The sequence below is a fragment of the Pezoporus occidentalis genome, unplaced genomic scaffold (genome assembly GCF_034315485.1).
Source record: "Pezoporus occidentalis ecotype Australia unplaced genomic scaffold, CSIRO_AGI_Poc_V1 ctg90, whole genome shotgun sequence".
In the NCBI taxonomy this organism is placed as follows: Eukaryota; Metazoa; Chordata; class Aves; order Psittaciformes; family Psittacidae; genus Pezoporus; species Pezoporus occidentalis.
The window spans coordinates 2,701,606-2,714,275 of NW_026916263.1; positions in this window are offsets into that span (position 1 = coordinate 2,701,606).

Below are 12,670 nucleotides of genomic sequence, written 5' to 3' on the forward strand. Positions count from 1 at the left end.
ATTGTGAGGTGTCCCTGCCCATGGCATGGAACTAGATGATCTTAAGTTGCTTTCCAACCCTAACAATTCTATGATTCTATGATTCTATATGCTTGTAAAGTCTCAGGCAGAGAAATAAAAGAGTGTTGGTTGCAATGGGAAGAAAAGCATTTTACAAGGAATGCCCTTGCTTAAAAAGCTCTGATGAAGTTTTTCATAGGAGACAGAAATAACAGTCATGAAGGAGTGTGTGCATATCAATGTTTTCTTCTAGTTTAAAACATCTGTACTACAAAACTTTGCTTAATTTTCCTGAAGAAAAATGTGAGGTGGCTTTTTTTGTATTTGACTCAAACTATTTCTGTTTCAAGTTTCCTTTTCAATATATGCACCATTTAAAAACACCTAAGTGAGAACATTTCAAAAAGGGAGTCTCAGAAACAGAGTCAATATTTAAATATTTTCATATTGTCTCAGTTTTGCTTCCTATACGTAGTCTAAATTAACATTCTCATGAATTCAGCTGAGATCACAAAATACTCATCAAGTTTGTAGAACTCTGTGTTGTGATGGTACAAAGTTGTTCTGAAGTTTCTATGACCAGCCCCTGCTCTGGCATGGTTGGGTGGGTGTATGCTAGGAAGGCTGATAAACCAAGCCATGAATTAGAATTCATCTTGACTTCTAGAATCCTGTTAATTGCTAATTAAGAACAGTGGTATTGTCATTAGAGAATCCTATGAATAATTGCCTACATAGTCATATTATGATAAAATCTTTGACTTAGCAGGCAGTTTTAGTAAGCTATGTAGGAAGCTCAGTAATTTCTTCCTTCAGTTAAAATGATCATTTTTATCCCCATCAGATGAGTTATTGGCATTCTATTGTATTTATAAGAGTGTTTATATATATATATCAATATATAATATTTAAATTACATAGTCACTCTTAAATTCAATAACATTATACCAATTAACCAGACAACCATCAAGAATTGTGCTCATTAATTGATCACTAATGGAATTGAATTTGCTTACGTTATTTGGCCTATTGTTCTCTGTAGTCCAAATAAATTCTCTGCTGCCTTACCTTTAAGTTCTGATCAGTCCAAATTCTAGTATGCACTGATTCCACTAATGTTTGCTATAAAGCTCTGAACATCATAGTGGAAAAAAACATTTCCAGAAACCTGAACTGAGTTGGCTGCTTAAATTATTTATGTCTGTATTTCAAATTTTGTTCTTTTAATCCTGGCTCATAAGTGTTTATTAAAAGCTATAATTTCTAAACTTCAGAAATGTCAGCTGGTTGCAAAGTTAATCCAGAAATAGTGTTTGTCTCCTAGGGTTACACATGATCCTTGAAAACTGTGCATATCTCATTTTATGATAGCAAAGCTTTCCATTTAATATTCTTTTCCTCCTTACTTAACATGATTTTAACATGGTTGACACTTCCTTTCATTTACAGTACGTTCACTTCTCAAGTCAGCAGTTGCCAACAGCTTCAAAGGAAACAATCAGATCTCATAGCATCAATATTTTAAATATCATAATGAAACTGGCTTGTTTAAAATAAACAAGTGATTTTTTAATGTATATACATAATTGCCAAACATTCATATATGTGTTAAAAATTCATTGCTTGCTGGATGTCTGTCTTCAGGCAGATACTTGTATTTGCACATTGCACCACCTAAAGTTAGCCCATTGTGTTGGAATTTGCCGTCTTTTCTTGTGTATTAGAAGCTCATTCTTTTCTTGAATTTCAGCCTATATGAGGTTTCCTGCTTGTGTTTTGTTTGTTTGTTTTTGTTTGTTTTTTTTTTGGTTGGTTGGTTGTTGTTTTTACTGTTAGTTAGTTTTTGGCAGAGGGCAGTGGTGGAGGGGTGTTGTGGTTTAAGCTCAATCAGCCACGCAGCAGCTCTCTCACTCCCTCCCCTCCCTCCTCCCGGTGCTCCCGGAGGGATGGGGAGGCGAATCAAAAGAATGTAGCTCCCACAGGTTGATATAAGAGTAGTCCAGTAACTAAGGTATAACATAAACAACTACTGCTGCCACCAATAATAATAATGATAAGGGAAATAACAAGGGAAGAGAATACAGCTGCTTACCACCCGCCGACTGATAACCAGCCCCACCAAGCAGTGAACTAACCCTTCTGGGTAACTGCCCCCATTTATATACCGGGCATGACGTGCTGTGGTATGAAATACCTCTTTGGTTAGTCTGGGTCAGGTGTCCTGTCTCTACTTCCTCCTGGCTTCCCCTCCTCTCTGGCAGAGCATGAGACTCAGAAAGTCCTTGGTCAGAATAAACATTACTGAGCAGCAATTGAAAACATCAGTGTTATCAGTGCTGTTCCCAGGCTGAAAGTCAAAACCACAGCAGTGCACCAGCTACTAAGAAGGAGAAAAATGATTGCTACTGCTGAACCCAGGACAAGACGGTTTTGTTATTTTGGTTTGTTTTGTAAAGATCCTTTTATAATAAAAGCAGATTTTTTTGATGCAGGAGTGTGACCTGGAAGACTACTGGCTCAAAACCAATGCATTGCATACCTCGTGAGAAATTGTAACATTAACTAGAAGACTGTAAATCCCAGCTGAGGTTGCTTCCAGAATCTTAATCAGCTAAAGCTGCCAAAATGCTTAATTTAATTTCTCCTGTTTTCTGTTATGTAGATCCATTCAGATCACTCTCCAGAAGATTTTTTCAGTGCAAGCATAAACTTGTGTACTTACACTCAAATTTGCAATAAACCTGTGATCTTTATCTTGTGATTCGTGCTGTTACCACAGTGAGCTGCCTTGAAGGAAGGTCAGCAATTCATTAATGGCATGCAAACACAGAGATGGCTGCTGACAATTTGGAGTAAATGGACTTTTGGCCTGATTTAAACTTTATAACCATGTAAAACTTTCTATCTTGTCTCCTTGAAAATGACATCTTGTATTCAGCATTTGTCAACCACTCTCTGTTTACAAAGGTTATGACAAAGTTGTTAAATGCCTTGTCTTTTTGCAGTGCTTATAATACATCGGATCTTTTTCTCACTTTTTTTTTTTTATTTTGTGTGCCACTACTAGTAATGCAACTGAGACAATTCAGACTTCCTTCAGGCAAACAACTGAAGAAAATATCTGTTTAATCAGAATGACAATTAGCTCTACTCTTTCTTCATGAAGTCATCCTGCCATCTGGATGTTGTTGGTCTGGATATCTGTTTTCTAACTCAAATATGTAAGATGACCATTCAACATGCTAAGTGGTTTTGTAGTCTATTTTCTTCTAAATAATACAGAGTCAGGTCTGGTTTCTGGCTTAAGACCAAGAGGCACAGCCTTATGAAACACAAATGAAAAGTGATGTAATGACAAAGATGCTCCCTCTACCTATGTTGTTTATTGGGATAGAAATATCCTTACAGCAGGACAAATTTGGCCAGTTATAGATATCCGTATTCTAGTTGTCTGAACCTTTCTGAGTCTGTAGAAAAACAGTTGAAACTGTCTCGTTTAAAGATGAGAAGTTGATCTGATGAATGCGCTAAATTTTCTCCTTTGATTGTGGAAGGAGCTGCAGTTTAGATAAACACACCAACACATCAATTCTAATTTCTGAAATCTGACTAACCTGAACTATAGCATTTATTTTAAATATGTCTATTTAAATATACACTTTTCAAAATTAAAGTGAAATGTATGAAATTTTGTAGTCTCAGATAGAGATTTGACTGCATTAAATGGCATTCACTTCAACACAGAAACCAAGCTTTTGTAAGGATTTCCATTCCTTGGGTTTGATGATCCCACCTGTAGCTATTAAACCTTCTATGTTGTTGTTTTATCATTTAATCATTGAGCATGTAGCAATTTAGATATTGTTAAAACAGTAATTTACTGTTCTGCTTTCTGGTTTTACCAATATTTATTACTATAAATCTTTTAAAATAATCACTCAAAAAGCAAAATGAACCTAAGTAAAATCCTGAAGTCATTAATAATCAAAAGAATGGAAAAAAAGTGCAAAGTTTTGCATTCTAAATCTGTATTGTCACCTTTTCCTATTCTTTGCCCATCCTGCGCAACCCCACCCAAGTCACTGAAGTCTCAGGCAAACCCCTAGCCAGAACAGAGGAAGGTTTATTAAACAGCATCAGTGACCAGATCTGTTTTTCTGGCTTCTATTTGTCTCTCCTGACATCTATGAAACTTCCCAATAGAGAGGATCATTGCAGTTTATTCTCTTTTGTGAGTTGTTCTGGGTTTTGTTTTTAATCAGTAGTTCTTCATATTCACAAAGATTGAAGAAAAATGACAATGAAATAGGAAGATGTGCAAGAGAGCTTGATGGGTTTGGCCATTAAAATACTCCATCTTTATGTAGGGTCATCAAGAGGTATATTGTCATCTTACTAATTCTATGAGACCTCTTTTTCTATTTTCTGTCATAAAAACGTGTGAGAAAATAAAGAGGTCTTAGTCATATAGCTCTCTTTCTAACTGTAGAAATAAGCTACTGGGGAACAGATTTCACCAAAGCACTACTGTGCGTACAGCACTTTCCCCAGTAGCTGTATGCCTGTCAAGCACCCATTTCATCACAGCAAAATACTTGGATCAACAGGATCATTATTTAGAACAAAGAGTAAAGCTATAGGTAAAAATAGAAAATGCATTTTCACAAATATTGGTGGCACTTGTAATCTCTAGATGCTATACCCTAAGTGACGGAGAGATGTTCATATTTCAGTAAACTAGTCTGTTTCCAGTCATTGACAGCATCCTACCTTTTAGCCTTTTCTTCTAGTCTTTTAATTCCCCCTAGATAGATTACCAGCACTTAGGAAAAAAACATGTATTAATGCAAATGTATGTCAGTTAAAGAGAGAAACCAGGAGAGTGACTGACAAGCTTATTTCTCACCATCTCCACACTCTAAACAGCTTTTTGTGCCCAGCTACATATCTTAAATTTCTGCTCAATATCATCTCTGAAGGGGACAGGCTCGGTAGGTCATTAGTGCTAGTATATTGCAACAGAAAACCAAAGGCCAGTAACAATATGATAGTATTTCTGTTTCATCAGAAATTATTACTACATGTAATTCCCATGTAGGAGGGCATTTAAAACAAATAGTGGTGTTATTATTTTAATGATTTGCCATATAGAATAATAGAAAATTATAGGGTAGATTATGTCAGACAAATCTATTCAGATGTATTTACTTCAATTTTAAATAAATATGCCTAGACATAATTTTTAACATGAATAAGAGACACTTTGGATTAACAAGATCATTTTATACATTTTAATAGAAAAAAAATTGTTCAATGCACATTCCAGTGAGCTGATGGTTTATTTTATTGACAGCACAGATAATTAGAAGTGACAAGAAATCAATAAAAGATTGCTAATTTTAACATCAGTAACCTGCAAACTACAAAAATATTATATGAAGGTATTATTCTACCATTTTAATTTGAGTTTTAAAAGACATGATCTTTTATTAAAGAAAATCAAACAAGTATTGTTTATCTTTGACCTAACTCCAATAGGATGCTAAAAACCCATAGCAATTCAAATAATATGCAGATAGTGAACGTAGCTAAGGAGTGGCTGCTCCCTTACCAGCTTTTTTCCACAGCAGTCATCATATTTGTCTAAGCTGACCCATACTGAATATATGTGAATGTGTTACAATGTTGTAAGTATGTTACACCATTGGTTATATACCAGAATGGCAAAGGTGTCGGAGCCCCCCAGACTAGCTGTTCACTGGTGATGCAGGGAGATTTATTGTTCTACATATAGCTCGTTATAAGATATCTATTTAACAGTAATCCTACTGTTTTTCATACCACATGGCAGTGGGGTAAAGACAGAAGTATCCCAATAGACAATTCAGTCTTTAACACATAGGACAGGCTGAGAAGAATTCAACATAGAGCATTTGTTGAGTAGTCACTACTTACATATTGCTGTGCATAGATGCGTCCTTAATATAAACATTTTGCCTTACCTCAATATTAAAACCATCATTCAACTCTACCTATAAAGTAAAATTTAGGAGTTTTTAATGCATAATCTAATCTATTATTTAGTTTCCTTTGCTGCAGAGAAGCTCGATCATCAACCAGTGAAGACACAAGTATGTCTTTTGGATAACATAAAGGTAAACTCAGCAAAATATGACTTTTGTTCCATAATTTGTTGTCTTGTGGCAGTTTTAATTGTACTGACTGTGATAAATATCTTGATCTGTTTTTTTTTTATTTTTTATTTTTTTTTTTAATTTTAACAACATTTAACTTACTTAAGCTAACCAAACCTCTTCCAGATCTTGCCCATGGAAGATGGAACAATTCCTGTCTAACTACTTGCACAAACATATGAAAGCCACAGGACAGCTATATTTCCAAAACTGTCTGTAAATTCACCATGTCTTTCTGACTTCCTGTGTTTGGCAACCTTCTTCTACCTACCTTCCTTCTGTCATCTTCTTTTCTCCATCTTTTTCTCTTGATTCTTTGGAGTAACTTCTCCCCATACTGCTTCATTGTAAGGATTTGCTTCTCTTCTAATTGCTAGATAACAATATTCTCTCTTTTTCACCAATAAAGTAATATTTGACTTGATTAATAACATTAACATTTCACTCAACATAACTGGTCCTCTACTTCATCCAGTTCTCCGTGGTTAAGCTGAAATAATACCCATTTTGTTTTTAAAGTCATTCTGATCTAATTCATATATAAGCAAGACCTGTAATGACTTCATGAGCTACATAAAAATATAAAGAATTTTCTTTCCACTCACGATGCAGCTTCCTTAAATCCTTAATTTTTCTGAACCATGTGACTATTTTCAGTAATACAAGGATGACTAATTTCAGAGTGTTATACAAGCACTAGTGTACACACTTCATTACTTACTGCCTTAACCCCAAAGTCAGTGCTGTGAGATCCAGATACTAACTCCTCCTCATCAAAAATTTAAACCATGCCTCAAGCGGGACCTGAAACTCAGGGCATAGAAGGTCAGTGAAGCAGAAAGTACAGTACACTGAACCACTGTTCTGACTCCAAGGAAAAGAAAGGTTTGGAAATGTGGCAAAATTCATTAATTTCTACTTAAAATATTTAGTATTCATTCTGGATGTGCAAGACTGACTGGGGAGAAATACTTTCCCTGCAATTCATCTGCTCAGGCTGAGATTTATTTTGATAGTTTCATCCTTCTACAGCCTTACTGCAAAGAAAAAAAAACAGACAAAAAAACAAAACCAAAACAAACAAACTAAAAAACTCCCAAAAAAAACAACAACAACAACAACAAAAAAAAAAACAACCCATGGAGAATAAGTACAGAGAAAAAAGAAAATGAACACATTGCTGTTCCTGATCCACCACATACTCTTGGGCTTTAGGTGTTGTTCTTTTTTCCTGTGGAAGTTAGCTATAAGCTCTTAAATGAGAATAATATTGCTTGTAGTATTTATTCTCTGTACAGTACCAGCACTTCATGACAAAATTTATATAGCTGTTAATAATAGCTCATGTAAAAGTGTTATGACTGTTTCATTCTTCTTCAGGTGTCTACCTATTTATTGAAGAAATAGGGTACTTTATCTAAAGAAAACCAAGCTTGCAGTGCATAACAACTACATATTCACATGGAAGTTAAGATTTAGTTATCTAAAAAAAAAAAAAAAAGATACCTTGGAAAATATGGTAATATTTATTTAACCTCTGTCTTTCTATATGCAACAGGCAACTTCTGGTTTTGTTCTCTTTTTGTTTTTATTTTCTTTTTTTTTCCTGGTACCTAGATATTATCCTATGACACTTAATAAAAAAATGTTAACAGTAAATATTACCTCAAAGTGTGGTGTGAGACTAACAATTCAGATAGATAGACTTCATCATAACTTTTGACACAGTAAATAGGCTCTCTACTAGAGGACTATAGATATTTTTTCCTTTAAATTTTAATTGAAATGCTCCTCTTTGTCATGCCCTCCTTCTGTTACTAAAAAATTTTGGGTTTTTATTTTTTTTTATTCATCATCTTCTTTCTTTTATTTAAAAAAATAGTATATTATCCCCATGGATTTTATGAAACATTCATGGAAACATTTATGAAAAAAAAATATTCTATTTTGGAGGAAAACGTTGATAAAGCTAAAGAAAAAAATCACAAGTGGACAAAGTTAGGAAACTGTCACCCTGTAATTCCTTAACCGGAAAACAAATAAATTAAAGTGAGTCATTGATCTAAAATAGCCTATTTCTTAGGAAAGGAATTTCTTCCTATTACTCCTATGTGAGTGATCAGCATCTGCCTGTTTCTGAAAACATCCCTGAAATCTGTTTTCACTTATAAAGTATTCATTTATAGACACAAAAGGAACAGATACCCACATGATAATAAATTTGGAGCTATTGTTTCCTTATATTTGTCATTTGTACCAAACGTAGCAGATTTTTTTCAGCCTCCTGGTTTCTTTGCATTTTGTATGTTAACAGTGAAAAGAGATGTCGGTGGGCTACCCCTTGTCTTCAGAGCAGATTGAATATTTCATTATCACTATTTGCATGCTATTGTGCGCAGACATTTACTCTGAAACTTCCTTAGGAGCACTGAAAAATATGCTTTATGAAAGATATTCGTGGATGGAATTGTTATTAAATAGATCTTGATACTTTCCCCTTTATGCTTTATCTGTATAACATTTTATTAAAATAATTTAAAGAGCTGGTGCATTTCCATATAATCACAAAACAAACCAGTATGTAGTATGCTAAGTTGCAGTTTGAGTTGCATTACAGTATTGCACATTTTCCTCACTGCACTACAACAGTCTTCTGTTTCCACCTCAAGCATACCTTCCTCAAAAAGAAGCAAATTAAATCCCTGGTCTTCTGAGGCTGATGTGTAATTTTATCTATCTTTAATGAAGCCTGCAATGATAATCAGCTGTCATTAAACACTGTTGCCTTATTGGTTGCAATATGCTTGCTTTGGAAGGTCTCAAGGGTGGTGTGGATTGTAAGAATGTGAAAATTACTTATTCAATCTCCCTAGCTGGAGTTGTCCTGCTGCAGCATGTATATTCACAGTATCACAGTATCACAGTATGCTAGAGATTGGAAGGGACCTGGAAAGATCATCTAGTCCAATCCCCCTGCCAGAGCAGGAACACCTAGATAATGTTACATAGGAATGTGTCCAGGCGGGTTTTGAATGTCTCCAGGGAAGGAGACTCCACAACCTCCCTGGGCAGCCTGTTCCAGTGTTCTGTCACTCTCACTGAGAAGTTTCTTCTCAAGTTTAAGTGGAACCTCTTGTGTTCCAGTTTGGACCCATTACCCCTTGTCCTATCATTGTTTGCCACTGAGCAGAGCCTGGCTCTATCCTCATGACGCTCCCCCTTTATATATTTATAGACACTAATAAGGTCACCCCTCAGTCTCCTCTTCTCCAAACTATAGAGACCCAGCTCCCTCAGTCTTTCCTCATAAGGGAGATGCTCCACTCCCTTAATCATCTTAGTTGCCCTGCACTGGACTCTCTCCAGCAGCTCCCTGTCCTTCTTGAACTGAGGGGCCCAGAACTGGACACAATATTCCAGATGGGGTCTCACCAGGGCAGAGTAGAGGGGAAGGAGGACCTCTCTCGACCTACTAACCACCTCCCTTCTAATACACCCCAGGATGCCATTGGCCTTCTTAGCCACAAGGGCACAGTGTTGGCTCATGGTCATCCTGTCATCCACTAGGACCCCCAGGTCCCTCTCCCCTACACTGCTAACAGGTCGTTTCCCAACCTATACTGGAACCTGGGGTTGTTCCTGCCCAGATGCAGGACTCTACACTTTCCCTTGTTATATTTCATCAAGTTATTCCCTGCCCAACTCTCCAGCCTGTCCAGGTCTCGCTGGATGGCAGCACAGCCTTCTGGCGTGTCAGCCACTCCTCCCAGCTTAGTGTCATCAGCAAACTTGCTGATAGTACATTCAATTCCCTCATCTAAATCGTTGATGAATATATTAAATAATACCGGTCCCAGTACTGACCCTTGAGGCACTCCACTAGTTACAGGCCTCCAACTAGACTTAGCCCCATAGACTACAACTCTCTGGCTTCTCTCCTTCAGCCAGTTCGCAGTCCACCTCACTACCTGATCATCCAGTCCGCACTTCCTCAATTTAGCTGTGAGGATGCTGTGGGAGACTGTGTCAAATGCTTTGCTGAAGTCAAGGTAGACCACATCCACCGCTCTGCCATCATCCATCCACCGTGTTATTTCCTCATAAAAGGCTAAGAGATTGGTCAAACATGATTTCCCCCTGGTGAAGCCATGTTGACTGCCCCTCATAACCCTCTTATCCTTGATATGCCTTAAGATGGCACCAAGGATAAGGCGTTCCATCACTTTCCCAGGGATGGAGGTGAGGCTGACCTGTCTATAGTTACCCGGGTCCTCCTTCTTGCCCTTTTTGAAGACTGGAGTGACATTTGCTTTCCTCCAGTCCTCAGGCACCTCTCCCGTTTCCCAAGATTTGGTAAAGATGATGGAGAGTGGTCTAGCAATGACTTCCGCCAGTTCCCTCAGCACCCGCCGGTGCATCCCATCTGGACCCATGGATTTATGGATGTCCAGATTGCTCAACTGATCTCTAACCCATTCCTCATCGACTAAGGCAAACCGCTCCGTCGACCTGACTTCATCTAAGGTCTCAGGGGTACAGGGCTCTTCAGGACTGCCTGCAGCAGAGTAGACAGAGACAAAGAAGGCATTCAGTAACTCTGCCATCTCTGTATCTTCTGTCACCAGGGCACCCATCCCGTTCATCAGTGGGCCTACATTGCCTCTGGTGTTAGTTTTGTCTGCCATGTATTTGAAAAAGCTCTTTTTGCTGTCCTTGACCCTTCTCGCCAGGTTTAATTCTAAGGAGGCCTTAGTCATCCTAGCTGCCTTCCTACATCCTCTAGCAGCAGCCTTATATTCCTCCCAAGTGGCCAGCCCCTCCTTCCATGACCTGTAAACTCTCCTCTTCCACTTGAGCATACCCAGCAATTCCCTATTTAGCCACGCAGGTCTCCTGGCCCTCTTCCTTGACTTCCTACGTGTCGGGATGCTCCGATCTTGAGCACGGAAAAAGCAGTCCTTGAATGTCAACCAACTATCTTGGGCCCTTTTACCTTCAAGCAGCCTTGCCCATGGGATTTCCCCTAGCAATTTCTTGAAAAGGCCACAGTTTGCCCTGCTAAAGTCCAGGGTTGCAATTCTACTTGCTATTCTACTAGTCCTACCACACAAGATCCTGAACTCCACCATCTCGTGGTCGCTGCAGCCAAGGCAGCCCTCAACCCTTACTGCTTCAACCAGATCCTCCTTGTTAGTGAGGATGAGATCCAGCAGCGCTCCTCTCCTGGTCGGCTCATCCACCATTTGCAGGAGGAAGTTATCATCCATACACTGGAGGAACCTCCTGGCCTGCGGCTGGGTTGCCGAGTGGTCCTTCCAGCAAACATCAGGGAAGTTAAAATCCCCCACGACGACCATGGCCTGTGACTGTGAGGCCTCTCTCAGCTGCCTGTAGAAGGCCTCGTCAACTTCCTCACCCTGATCTGGTGGTCTGTAACAGACACCTACAACAGTATCCCCCCTGCCAGCCTGCCCCTTAATTCTCACCCACAGACTCTCAACTCGCTCGTCATCTGTCCCTGGACAGAACTCGGTGCATTGTAGTTCCTCCCGCACATAAAGAGCAGCCCCACCACCCTTCCTGGCTGGCCTGTCTTTCCTGAAAAGGACATAGCCCTCCATGACTATATTCCAGTCATGTGAGCTGTCCCACCACATCTCTGTAATTGCCACCAGATCATAGTCTCCTGACTTAACACAGGTTTCCAACTCCTCCTGCTTATTTCCCATGCTGCGCGCATTGGTGTACAGACATTCCAGGGAGCGAGTTGAGCACACCGATTTCACCCTAGGATTATAGGTGGCCTCCCAGTCTTCATCAATTCTGGAGTGCTGCCCCACTGCGGCAAGCCCAGCTACAACCCCATCCCCCTTCGAATCTAGTTTAAAGCTCTCCAAATGAGCCCTGCTAATTCGTGCCCCAGCATCCTTTTGCCTCTGTGAGACAAACCTTTCTCACTTGTCATTGTCCAGACTGGTACCCTATAAAACCAGCTGTTATCAAAGAATCCAAAGCCCTGCCTGTAGCACCAGTCTCGAAGCCAATTGTTTATGAACTGAATCTTCCCATTCCTTCCCACGTCATCAGTGGAAGATGGAAGGAGTGAGAAGATCACTTGAGCCCCAGACTCTTTCACCATCCGCCCCAAGGCCCTGTAGTCTTTCTTCATCCCCCTCAGACTGCGGGCAGCAGCTTCCTCCCCGCCTGTCTGGAAGACCAGTCTGTCGGGTGCACCAGGTTGGGGAGAGCCCTAGTGATATCCCTGATCTGGGCTCCAGGCAGACTACACACTTCCCTATGATGAGGGTCAACTCTGCATATCGGGCCCTCTGTTCCTCTCAGAAGGGAATCCCCTACTACAATGACCCTTCTTTCTTTCTTAACAGAGCCAGTCTTGAGGTGCAAAGTCGACCCCCTTTTCCTATGTGGCTTTGTAGGCTGGCCTTGCCCCACATTCTCACCTACCTCTCCTTCAA